Raw genomic sequence first — 13,901 nt, 5'->3', positions numbered from 1 at the left:
GAGGGTTGTAGGATTTGAGTAGATTTAGATTACAGAAATAGAGAGGGACAAGACCATGGAGAGAGCTGGTTTAGCTCAGTTGGCTAGACAGCTGATTTGTAATGCAGAAGGCCAGCAGTGGGGGTTCAATTCCCGTACCGGCTCATTACCTGAACAGGCGCTGGAATATGGCAACTCGGGGCTTTTCACAGTAACTTCATTGCAGTGTTAATGTAAGCCTACGTGTGACAATAAAATATTATTATTATTATTATTATTTGAAAACAAGGATGCAAATCTTAAAATCAAAATGTTGCTTGTAAAACCCTGTAAAAATCTAAACCCTTCTCTTACACTCATCTACCTTTGGGTAACTTACTCACTATTATGACCATCTTATTTCTACACTTCTTCAATTTTTCTGCATTTTATTCTCTTTCTCATGCTCAATGACCTTTAATATACTCTCAGTAGAGTAACAGTTCTTTTCTTATGTCTTAACTCTAACTCAATTCCTAGGCTCTAAGCTGTGACAAGTTATGGCAATCTAAGGGTAGTAATTGCTCTGGCCCACTTTCCCTTTAAATAAAGGATATATGCGCCCAGATAGAAATAGCCAACCCTGTATCCTGAGACTATAGCTTGCGGTTCGCCAGCCAGGGAAAACAGCCTCTCACCATCTACTGTATCAAGCCCTATCATAATCCTATTTTGGACACCGGAGAGAAGAGCCCCAATCTTGTCATTCCCATCTCGTGGAGAACCGTCTCAAATCAGAAACCAATCTAGCGAACCTTCATTGTACCCCTTCTAAGGCATATATATTCTTTCTAAGGAACAGGGACCAAAACCGTGACCTCACCACTGGCCTGTACAAGTGTGTAAAACTCCCTTACTCATGTACTCCAAATGCCCCCTATTGCAATAATAGCCAACATACAATTTGCATTCCTAATTACTTGATGTATTTGCATAGTTACTTTTTCTGCTGCTTGTACACGGCCACCTATATCTTCTGAATACCAACAATTAATTGTTTCCCACCACTGTAAATATATTCTTCCTTCCAGAGTGAATAACCTACCAAAATGCATAACCTAACATTTCCACTTATTATATTCTATCTGGAGTGTTGGTTACCTCAGTTGGCTAGAGGACTAACATGTGGACTAGTTCAGTACCAGTAGCGTAGTGTTCAGTCCCTGTTCCAGCGGAGGTAGACTTCGAACAAACAAAATAATAATAATAATTGAATAATAATCTTTATTGTCACAACTAGGCTTACATTAACACTGCAATGAAGTTACTGTGGAAAGCCCCTAGTCACCACATTCCGGCGCCTGTTCGGGTACACAGAGGGAGAATTCAGAATGTACAAATTACCTAACAGCTCGTCTTTCTGGACTTGTGGGAGGAAACCGGAGCACCCGGAATATATCAACGCAGACACGGGGGGAACATGCAGACTCCACACAGACAGTGACCCAAGCTGGGAATTGAACCTGAAGCTGCGAAGCAACAGTGCTACCCACTGTGCTACCATGCTGCCCGAGTAAATATTTTCTCTGTCAAAGTTCAGAAAGATCAAACAATTTACAATATCTATCTTATATTCTAACATTCAGGGTCAGTATGAGGTACTTGTGAATTAACAGTCAGATTGTAGTTGGACACAGTACACTACACAATAGATGAAATATACGACCAAACCAGATTCCATGGATTTATCAAAAACCCACCCAGACATTTATCACATTGTAAGCCAACCAATCTCACTGAACAGTCATCTTTCTCACAAGGCTTTCCATTCTCCCCCTTTGAAGATTTTCTCTTGGAATTCTCTTCAAGGGTTCCTCCCACTCGGACAGCATCAACAATGACCCAACTCACAGGGTTTGAATCTGGCCTTCCGAGAGTCCCCTGGATCTCCATGTGCACTCAACCTTCACCAACCATGCGCAATCTAAGATCCTTGGCCATGCCAAGCAGAACTACACTTCTCCGAAGGGGTACCTTGCCCCAAGGACTGCAGCACCAAGTCACTAATCTTCTGCTGCTTTCTTGGATCTTCAGGGCGACTGCTGTGCCCAATTCACTTAACGTCTGCTCCCTACAGCTCTTGAATTTGGAGCCTACTTTCTTCAACTTCAATTAAGAGACCCATTTCTGTTCCCTGGCTTTTTTCCTTACTTGGGGCTTCCTTTTGCAACCTCTCCCTGTTCCTCTCCCAGGTATGGGACCTCCTCCCTGTTCCCATCCCATGCCCTGCTCCCAGGAACACCTGCAAGATAATGGTGCTCTGTATCAGGTCATCTGACCTGCCTCTTGGTGCCATTTTTCTCTTTTCTGTTCTGCGCAAGGCCAGTCCCCGGCCTGGAAAATATTTTGAAAAGGCCAAACTGCGCATGTGTAGCCAGTTGCCTGCCACTGCATGCGTAAGAAGCCTGAGATTCATCAGAAACTGGATATCCCGACCTCCAAATTTCAAACTAAGATAATTATGAGAGTTCCATCATAATTTGCCTACTTCCAATCTAATGATTCTTGAATTTAAGGAATTATGGCAAACCATAGCCAGCACCGACTCTCTCTTTTAGAACCCTTGGGTGTAGTCCTCAGTTACTCCCTTACATTTCACCAAAACTTTTTCTGCTGATATTAATTTCCTTAAATTTCCTCCACCTTCATAGCCCCTAGGTTACTGCCTATTTATGATATGAAACTTGTGTCTTCTGCTGTGAAGACAGATACAAAATATTTGTTTAATACCTCTGCCATTTTCTCATCCTCCATGATGCTTCCCCTTTACTTTAGCTACTTTCTTCCTTTTTATATACTTATAAAAGCTCTGACAACCTGCTTTATATTTGTGGCTAGTTTAATCTCATTCTATTTTTCACTTCTTATCAACTTTTTTGTGGCCCTCTGCTGTTTCTAAAACATTCTCAATCCTCAGACTTGCTCCTATTTTTTGCAACATTATAATCCTCTTTTTCTAATCTAATACTATCCTTAACTTCCTGAGTGAACCATGAATGGGTCATTCTCACTGAGGTTTTGTATTTTAATAGAATGTATTTTTGTTGACTATTTTGATTTGGTTCTTTAAATATTTCCCACTGTTCATTTACCTCTATGCCCTTTAGTGTATTTAACCAATTAGCCGTAGCCAATTCTTCCCTCATACCTATGTAATTGGCTTTAACTTTAAGGTTCTTGTTTGTGATTAGAATATGTAATTTTCAAACTTAACATGAATTCAACGGTATTATGATCACTATTTCCCAGTGGATCTTTTACTGCAACATTACTAATTAAGCAACACGACGGCACAGTGGTTAGCACTGCTGCCTCACTGTGCCAGGGACCCGGGTTTGAATCTGAATCGAGCGACTGTGTGGAGTTTGCACATTCTCTCCGTGTCTGCATGGGTTTCCTCCAGGTACTCCGGTTTTATCCCACAGTCCAAAGACGTGCAGATTAGTTAGATTGGCCATACTAAATTGTTCCTTTGTGTCCAAAAGTTTGGTGGGGTTACACGGATAGCGCGGGGAATTGGGCCAGGTAAGGGGGGTCGGTGGAGACCCGAAGGGCCGAATGGCCTTCTTCTGCACTCCAGGTATTCTATGATGATTCTACGATTAACCCTGCTTCAGTACACCATACTAGATCTAAGATCGCATTATCCCGAGTCAGTTCCACAATATATAGCTACAAAAAACTCATGAAAACATTCTACGCACTCATCTTCTCGAAGCGGCACGGTGGCACTGTTGCCTCACAGTGCCAAAGTCCTGGGTTTAATTCTGGCCTTGGGTGACTGTGTGACGTTTGCACATTTTTCCCGTGTCTGCATGGGTTTCCTCCGGGTGCTTCAGTTTCCTCCAACAGTCCAATGATGTGCAGGTTAGGTGGATTGTCTATGCTAAATTGCCACTTAGTGTCCAAAGTTGTATAGGTTGGTTTAAGGAGTTATTAGGATAGGGCGGGGTAGTGGGCCTGGATGGTGTGCTCTTTTAGATTGTTGGTGCAGGCTCCATGGCCGAATGGCCTCTTTCTGCACTGTAGGGAATCTATGAACACTCTTGCCAATTTGCTTTGTCCTAGTCTATATTAAGCTTAAAGTCACCCACAATTGTTACAATTTCTTTGTTACAAGCTCCAATAATTTCTAGTTTAATACTCTGTCCAAGGATATAACGTCTATAAACTACTCCCACCAGTGTTTTCTGACTCCTGCTAAAACTAATTTCCACCCGTTTGATTCTACTTCATGATAATCTGAGGCCAGGTCCTTTCTCACTAATGTCTTTTTCTCACCTTTTTCTATCTGGGCTACTCCTCCATCTTTGCCATTCCGTGTGTCTTTCTGAAAAATTGTGCAAAGTAGAAGATTAATTTCCGATCCGTGATCTTACAATCATGGGAGGAATTCCCCCAAAAAGTGATTTAAGTGTAATTTTGGGCAAGAAAACCGGTGTAAATCCTGCCAGCTGTTCCGCTGCGATTCCCATCGCAATTCTCCCGCACTTAATCATTTTTTTCAGAGCCAGGGTGAAACCGACCAAGAAAATTATGTGTGGGATCCAAAGAAGCCGGCAGGAACAGCCTCACGGATGGGCACTCCATAACAATGTGAGAATGCAGACCCCCGCCCCCACTTCCCCCCGGATTGCCGGCATCGGGCCCTCCCAAAGGGTTTCCCTTCAGGCCCGGCCCTCTTCTAACTGGCATCAGGTCTGCCCCCTCCACAAACCGTCAGTACCAGCGCACCCCCCCTCCCCCGGGTGACCAACACCCAGCTATGGGCTTGCCAAATGCTCCCCTTATTCCCCCTTTCAGGCTGTGCCCATTGGCAGTGGCAACCTTCAGGCTGGTAGTATCACGTTCTGTTTGGTACCCAATGTGAACCCCATTTAGGGGCTCCCACTATTCCTGGAGAATAGCAGTGAATAGATATGCATGCACAACACGAGCGGAGAATCGCCCGGCTCCATGCATGTCTCTCTAATGGTGCTTGGATCTAAATCATTTACTTCTATTTGTGCCACTAGTTCATCTATCTTATTGCAGATGCTTTTATGCATTCATACGAAGAATCTTGCATTCATTTTTTTATTTCTATTCAGCTTTGTCTTTATTCGTTGATGCACAATTTTTGTAAACTCTCTGTCCCTTCTTGTCCTATTCTGGTTGACTTTATCCACATTTCTATACTCTTATTGCCTCATCGTTTCGTTCCCTGAACAGGCGCCAGAATGTGGCGACTAGGGGCTTTCACAGTAACTTCATTGAAGCCTACTTATTATTATTATTTTGGATTTCTAAATCTCCCTTCAGCCAAACCCTCCACCCTCCTCTATTAGTTTAAATCTCTGATCATAACCCTAGTTAAATGATTGGCCAGGATTCTAGTCCCAGCCCAGTTCAAGTAGAGCCCATCCTAACGAAATAGCTCACTCTTCCCTGAGTACTGAGCTCTTCCCTGAGCCAGTGCCTCATGAATCAAAATCCCTTCTCCCCACACTCTTCTTCCCACACCACATTTTGAGCCACACTTTTAATTCTTTAATCTGTTTGACCCTATGCCAATTAATGCAGGTAACAATCCAGAGATGTTTGGTGTTCTTCATTTCGCCCCTAATTCTTCACATTCTCTTAGCGAAACATCAGTTTTGGTTCTGTTTATTTCGTTGGTTCCCACATGGACCACGGCAACTGGATCTTCCCCCCTCTCACTCATGTTCCTCGCTAGTCACTCGGAGATATCCTTACCCTGGCACTAAGCAGGCAACATAACCTTTGAAGCTCTTGGTCACAGCTGCAGAGAACAATGTCTCCTATTACTACCATATTCCTCTTTGCTTCCCCCCATTTGAATGGCATCCTTCCCCATGGTGCCATGATCAGTCCACTCATCCACCCTGCAGTCTTTCTCCTCATCCACACAGGTTGTAAGCACTGGCCAAATTCAGGGGCTTAGGCGCCTCCATCACTACATGCTGGTTCCCCATACCTGCCTAACTCGCAGTAAAGCATCCTCCTGTTCCTATCCATTGACTAACTCTAAGGTTTCTTCCTAAACTAAGGAGTGTGACTACCTCTGGAACAAACTGTCCAGGTTAAGGCATGAACTAATTGAATGGTGGAGCAGGCTCGAGGGGCTGAATGGCCTATTTCTGCTCCTAGTTTGCATGTATGTTCATAACTTTCTCCCTCTCTGATGCCCTGCAACGTCTGGAACTTAGACTCCAGCTCAGCAACCATGAACCAAAGTTGCCCAATCTGCAGACACTTACTGCATTTATCGTTGTCCAGGATTGTGGTGCATTTGTCAGATTCCCACATGCTCGAGTCACAGATCACCACCAGTCCTGCCATTTCTGTCCAAATGTATTTGTCTAGTCAATTAGTTAATGATTTACACAAAATAATAGAAAGTTCCACTCACTTAGCTTCAGGAAAAGAGGAAAACGCACAACTACTTGAGGCTGAAAGAAAGTAGAAAAAGGACACGTCTTTGCCCCTCCGCATCAAATTCCCAACTGCACACCCCATCTACATGCCACTCCAGCATAGTGTCTGGCCGTTCTCTTATGCCACCTCCTCCACCTTTTTCCATTTCTAAGTGACAAATACCCTGGGATACTTAGGTCCCAATCTGGATCTTAAAGGTTGTTAGATCAAACCCATTCATCTCTATTTGTTTGTCTTATCATGTTAGGAATGCTTTTGTAGATTCAGATCAAGCACTTTAAACTTCAACTTTTTATTATATTTTTCTGATTTGAACTCATTCATTGATTAACCTTTTTGTTCCTTGCTGTCACACTCTGCTTTTCTTTGCCAAAATGGCAACACGGCTATGTGATTTTTCCCTGTAACCTCACTTGAACCTTCCACATTTAGTTTAAAGCCTTAAACTAGATGTCTCGTTATACAATCACCAGAACACTAATGCCGATCTTGTTTAAATGGAACCTTGTCCCAGCACACAGCTTCCTCTTTCCCCAGTATGAGTGTCAGTGCCCCATGATTCAAAAGTCCTGTGCAGCACACCATTATTTAAACTGTGCATTGAACTCTCTGGTCTCTTTAACCTAGGCCAATTTGCGCATGGCTCAGGCAGTAATCTAGAGATTACCTTTGCGTTTCTGCTGATTAATTTGGACCACATTTGATCTTTCACCTGACAAAGGATCCTTACAGTTCCTTGACATGTTTTAAACTTGCACATAATTTATTGAGATTTATTTAGGTTGTGCCCACACCTCTCAAAACGTGAGAGGGCCCTCAGAGGACTGAAATCAGAATCAGACAGTATAAACACATCTGCCAAACTCTATGCTACAGCTACCAATCTCAGACTAATAGGTACACTATCATATTGGGGTGGAGAGGGTGACAGCGGTATAGTAGTAATGTTACTGGCCTAGTAATCCAGAGATCTGGACACATGTCCCAGGTTATGAAATCAAATTCTATCATGTTAGCTGGAAGAACTTAAATGCAATGAATAAATGAATCTGAAATAAAAAGTTAGTTTCATGATAATGAAACTACCATCTTGTAGTAAAACCCTTTTGGTTCACTCATGTCTTTCGGGGAAGACTCGGTCTGGCCTACATGTGTTTCCAGGCTGGCAGCAATACAGTTGACTCTTAACTTCCCTTTGAAGTGGCCCAGCAAGCTTCACAGTTCTATCAAACCACAATAGAAAAGTCAAATAAGAATGAAACTAAATGGAAAATCCAATATTGATTTAGGCACTGGAAACAACAATGGCAGAACATGCCCAGTCAATCCTGCAAAGTTGGCCTCACTAACATCTGGGAATGTGTCAAATTGGGAGAGCTGTCTCACAGCCTAGTCAAGCAACAGCTTGACATAGTCATACTCATCATATCAGGGGCGGGATTCTCGGAGCCTCCGCGCCGAAATCGCGCTGGGTGCGGGAGAATGGAACGTCAGGCCTTCCCGCGATTCTCTGCGGACCGGAGTATCATCACCAGTTGCGCGCAAGCAATTGATGCGGCGCTGGTCGGGGGCCATTGAAAGAGACACCGCGGCGATTCTCAGCCGGCAGCTGGTCGAGTTCCCGCCGGTGTGGTTCACTCATGGTTCCACCCGGCGGGAGCTCAGAGGGATCCGCAGCGGCCCTGGTGGGGTGTCGGGGGAATCCGGGGGGGGCCTCCAGGACGGCCAGGCTCTCAATCGGGAGCCACCGATCGGCGGGCGCGCGCGATCTGGGGGTTGGCCTATATTGCTGGGGCAGGCTTGCTGTGTGGGTCCGCCATGTTGCGCGGGGCCGCTGCCGCAGGCATGGACCCTGGCTGGATGTGCAAGGCCCCATATCGCGGGAGAATGGGACGTCAGACCGAGGCCTTCACGCAATTCTCTGCGGACCGGAGTATCACCACCAGTTGCGCGTGAGCAGTTGATGCGGTGCTGGTCGGGGGCCATTGAAAAGAGACCTCGCGTCGATTCTCAGCCGGTAGCTTGTCGAGTTCCCGCCGGCGTGGTTCACTCATGGTTCCACCCGGCGGGAGCTCGGAGGGGTCCGCGGCGGCTCTGGTGGGGAGTCGGGGGGGATCCGCCACCGGGGGTGGGGCCTCCAGGACGGCCAGGCTCACAATCGGGGGGCCACCGATCGGCGGGTACGCGCAATCTGGGGGGTGGGCTATATTGTTGTGGCCGACTTGCTTTGTGGGTCCGCCATGTTGCACGGGGCTCCTGCCGCAGCTGCGCGGACTACTCTGGGGCGTTGCAAGCCCCCTTCAAAACGGAGAATCACTCTGGACTTTCTCCAGGAAAGCCCAGAGTGATTTGCGCCCGTTTTCTTGCGGGCATGGGGACATAGCCACATTTTCAGAGAATTCCGCCCCATATCGTACTACCAATGTTCCAGACTGTTCCATCACCATCCCTGCTTATAGCTGTCCCATTGACAAGGCACAACCACCAGTGGTGATGGCACAGTAGTATACTGTCCAGATGCAGTCCGCAATATTGACTCCGGAATCCATGAAGTCTCATGGTCTCAGGAATCCTTGTGCCGATTACCACCTATCACCCTCCCTCAGCAGATGAATTAGTGCCCTTCCATGTTGAACGCCATTTGGAATAAGATAACATGGGCACAAAATGTACCCTTGATGGATTTCAATGTCCATCGCTAAGACTGGCTCGATAGCATCATTCATTACTGACCTTGTTTAGTCCGGAAGGACATATCTGCCAGACTAGGCATTTAGCAACTGGTGAAAGAATCAGCAGAAGGGGGAAAACCTCCTCAACCTTGTCCCAGATGCATCTATCCATGAAAGTATTGGTAGGAGTGGCCATCCTCTGTCCTTATGGCAATGTAGTCCCATTCTCACACTGAAGACACCATCCACCATGTGTACCACTGTGCTAAATAGGATGATTGTAGAAGAAACCCAACAGCTCAAAACTGGATTTCTATGAGACACTGTGGGCCATTACAGCAGCAGAATTGTATTCAGCCGCAAACTATAAAGTCATGGCCTGACATATCCCCATTAACATCAAGCAAGCAACCAATCCTGCTTCACTGAGGAGTGATGGAGAGCATGTCTGATATACCTAAAAATCAAGCGCTAACTGGGTGGAGCTTTAACCCAGGACTAAGTGCATGTTAAATAGTGGAATCAGCATGCTAGAGACAGAGCTGAGCAACCCCACAACCAATGAATCAGATCAAACTTCTGCAATGCTGCCACATCCAATGATGAATGGTGTGGACAATTAAACACCTAATCACAGTTGGAGGCTGCACAAATACCCACTATCTTCAATGATGGTGGAGCTGAGCAAATCGGTACAAAAGTCAAGGCTGAAGCATTTGCAACCATTTTCAGCCAGAGGTGTCGAGTGGATGGTCCTTCCTAGCCTTTTCCAAGGTCCCCGACATCACAGATGCCAATCTTCAGCCAATTCGATTCACTCCACATCATAGCAAGAATCATCCAGAAGCAGTCGATAAGCAAATGCTAACAGTCCTGACAACATTCTGGGTGTAGTACTGAAGACGTGCTGCAGAACTAGCAATGCTCCTAATTAAGCTGTTCCAGTACACCCACAGCACGAGCATCTACCCAACAATGTGGAAAGTTGTCTAATATATCCTGACCACTTGAAGCAGGACAATGCAGAACAGCCAATTATCGCTCCATTAGACAATGTTAAGGCTTGGACTGATAAGTGGCAAGTAACATTCAAACTTCACAAGTGGCAGGCAATGACCATCTCCAACAAGAGAGACTCTAACCATCTCCCCTTGATATTCAGCAGCATTACCGTGGCTGAATCTGCAACCATCAACATGCTAAGCTTCGCTTACTTAGGTGTGTAGAAAAGACATTTAGGGACTCGTGGCTGATCTGTATTTTCTGTTGCAAATCAAATTTCTGCTTTGTAAGCATATATTATCAGTAGCTGTATTCATTTGACATATATACAGTGTAAGAGTACACCATATGAAAAGGCATTTTTTGTTTGACTTTTTATGTTCAGAGTGATTTGGGGCTTAGATTATTCTGAGGCTGAAAAAGCTCTTATTTGGCAGCTGTCAACTGAGACAATTAAGGTTCACTTTTACAGGAAGATCCTTTTTGTACTGAGAACATATCAAAAGTTCATATGTTTATTCAAATATAAAAGAGGCTCTGTTTCAAAATTGCTTGTTCCGGTTCATTCTCAGATGACAGTAACAGTGAAATGCACAAAGGATTTGAGAACAGAGTACATATCTAATTGAGAATGCATGCTAAATGAGTTTCGTCAGTGTGTTTGCAGAAACTTCAAAACAAATGCAGTACAACTGGAAATCTTCAGGAAATCTATGTCATGTGAAACAGTCCAAAAACTATGGGACATTATGTAGGAATAAAATGTTAATACCTTGTAATTATAATGTGGAATAATAACTTGTGAATGCTTAACCCTTTTATCTGGAGTTGCTCTGTCCACTAACTTGGGAGAGATGCTAATCTATTTATTTTAATTGTGTTAATGACTCCTCTTAAGTAGCAGAAAATAAATTTTGGGTGAAAGCATAAATTTGTTCACTGTTATCCCACAGCATAATTTCAAGGCTCAAGTACATGTTCTATTTTAAACCTATTTACCTATTACCACAATCATTTTAAAAGTTACATTGATACCTCACAATAGTCATTGCTGCAGAGGTTACCCTTTGTAAAGCTAACTATCTTTTAACCCAAAATACCTACTCGCCTACTTAATCACTATTTTTTCCAATTTTGCCATATTGTATGCTTCAGGTTTTTAGATGGCAAGGAGAGACAATATAGTAATTATCAACTTTGTGTACAGCATTATGAATTAGGTGCAATATTCCATCTTCACTCTGCATATTCACATTTTTTCAAATTTTAAAGAGTCAGTTAAAGCAAATTTGTTATGTCAGTTTGGACTACTGGTATATTAATGTCACAATTAACTATCAACTTAAATTTCAGTAAAAATTATTTATCTCCTCTCTCACAAGTTGCTCGATAATTCTAGTATTTGACTGCATTGATTTTATTGCATATTTTAATTTGTGTACAACATCTTTCTCCAAATTTCATATATTTATGTGTAGTTGACATATTAGACTTTTAAAACTTTAATTAAATCTTAACTCCCAAGCTTCTCAAATGTTTGCAGTTGATAGCTTTAAAAACCACCTTTAACCTTTTACATTTTGATTCCTGTTGGCTTGAATTCTGTTCTGATTATGAAGATTATTTCAAGAAAAATTTATACTTTTGATAAGAGATTATTCAAGTGATTATAGCCTGACAATTATTAATTGGCAAACTTCAAATACATTTCACAAAATGTATTGTCTGCTTATAGTTGATAAAAGTACTGTTTCATTTTAAACTTATCCAACCTTAAAGATAGTTGGCATATATTGAAGATAGAAGTTCATTGATGTATGACAATAAATGCAGTAGTCTGTTTCAATTAACCAGGTGTGTGCAGTGATTTCCGCCATACATTTAATGACTTTGAATAGTCATTTTAGCAGTGAGGTGTTAATAAAACTCCCTTAAATAGCTAAATTATTTTTTTAGATGCTGTGATATCTCGTCTGCAGTGCTGTAGTTTTAACACTCTGATGATGTGCATTTTAAGTTAACTGTACACTTTTTTTCATCCTGTGACAGACTATGATCCTAGCTGACTTTTTCATTCTAACAGCAAACTGGTTGTCATGGATCTTTTCCTCTCTCACAACTTTAATGCTGTTTTGACACTCCAAGGCCTGTTTTGCTATTGTGCAGCTGATGCCCTGTCCAAGTGTATATATTCCATATTGACAATGAGTGTTAATGCCAAACCCCAGCAACCATAGTCACATCTGTTTGTCTGCCAAGCATAAGCTTGCATCTGGGCTACTTGTGAACAGCTTTTTACCAGGGGATACCTTTAACTAAGCTTGGTATGCTGACATACTTCTGTTTACAATTCCTTACAAAAGGAGGGCAAGGTACCTTTGTCTTGCATTAAATGTTATCCTATTTGGCACTGCGTTGTTCAGTCACTAAGCAGTGCATCAAAAGTCATGGTTTTGGGCATTGTAGCCTAAAGTTTTTTTTTGTATTTTTACCTCGGTGTAATCTTGTCAGATGGCTCTTACAACATGCTAAAAAACTATTTATAAATGATGCTTTAGAGCAAGCAACAAATAAATAGATGCTTCTATTCATAATTTTATACCAATGTATTTCTATCTGCAGAAAGATACTGTTGACACAACCTGAGGTCAGAGTGCACTCTGCTCCTGACACACCACAATAAGAAACCTAATTGTATTAACTGCCCAAATGTTCATGTTATTTTTCCTATTAATTTTTCAGCTGCTTTTGGTAAGATAGAATTCAGTGGATTATAAACAAATGAGAAAATGGACAAAATATGGCGTATAAAGTATGTTGGCCTATTTTGCCTTTAATAAAGCAAATTCTTAAGACTTTTTCAATAAAAAAAATCAATTAATCTAATGAAATTATTCCCTTCATAAAATCTAATCTGCAAACTCTTTTAATGATATTATCAGGAGGGCCTCGCTAATAATACCTATCGTATAATACCTGAAGGTTAAATTATTAGACAGTTTGATAATAAAGATATTCTGATCTTATAAATTTGAACATCAAATAATTACAGGTCTTTAATCCTGAGATATTTGAAACTTTCTCAAACGCCTGTTTTTTATATATTATGAACATTATGTGAGAAATTTGTTCACATAGCTCTGCTTCTACTGATAGCAACGAAGAACATCAAGTTGACCATACAGCTAAGTGGCCCACGATGGCTTCAAGGAATTGACGCAAGTCTGTGTATGCAAACAAATTTCTCCCCCATTTGCTTTAGTGTCCGCTGGAAATGCTAGTCAAAACACAGCTTAGAGAAAAGTTATTTTCTCCACTTTCTTGTAGCTTTGTGCTCACTGACAAATAACAGTTCTCGATTTTAAAAATATTGCGTTTCCTCATTCTCCTTCATTCCTGGTTTTCTTTACGAGGATCTTGAAAGTGGCAAAGATCACAGCAAAAGACATTCACTCGAAAAAAAGGTGCTTGTCTCGTATCACACTTTAGAAATGGCTTATTCTAGGCAGATTCCTGAAATTGGATGACCCACAATCTTCCCAGCAATATTTTTGAAGAGAAAGATAAACATGAATTGGGAAATCCAGAGCAACCCCCCCCCCCCCTCCCCCCTCCCAATGCTTCAATTATTCTGCCAAGAGAGAGAATTAGAAATTGGTCTGTGCCATTTTATGACCGTGAAAGTCAGGATTCACGTGGAGATGGTGCTGCTCCTCATTTACCTGATTGTAGTATTTGTCCAAACAGGGCTTATGCTGCTGGCTACCTGAG

General features: G+C 42.5%; 1 protein-coding gene across 2 annotated transcripts in view; it reads left to right on the top strand.

Annotated features, from left to right (window-relative positions):
* Positions 1-13,901, top strand: part of LOC119973540 (G patch domain-containing protein 2-like) — a 321,685-nt gene that overhangs the window by 239,055 nt on the left and 68,729 nt on the right. The gene's annotated exons all lie outside the window — the stretch shown is intronic.

This window comes from Scyliorhinus canicula, chromosome 1 (assembly GCF_902713615.1).
Source record: "Scyliorhinus canicula chromosome 1, sScyCan1.1, whole genome shotgun sequence".
In the NCBI taxonomy this organism is placed as follows: Eukaryota; Metazoa; Chordata; class Chondrichthyes; order Carcharhiniformes; family Scyliorhinidae; genus Scyliorhinus; species Scyliorhinus canicula.
The sequence above is the reverse complement of the archived record's forward strand: the minus strand, read 5'-3'. Positions and strand labels throughout refer to the sequence as shown.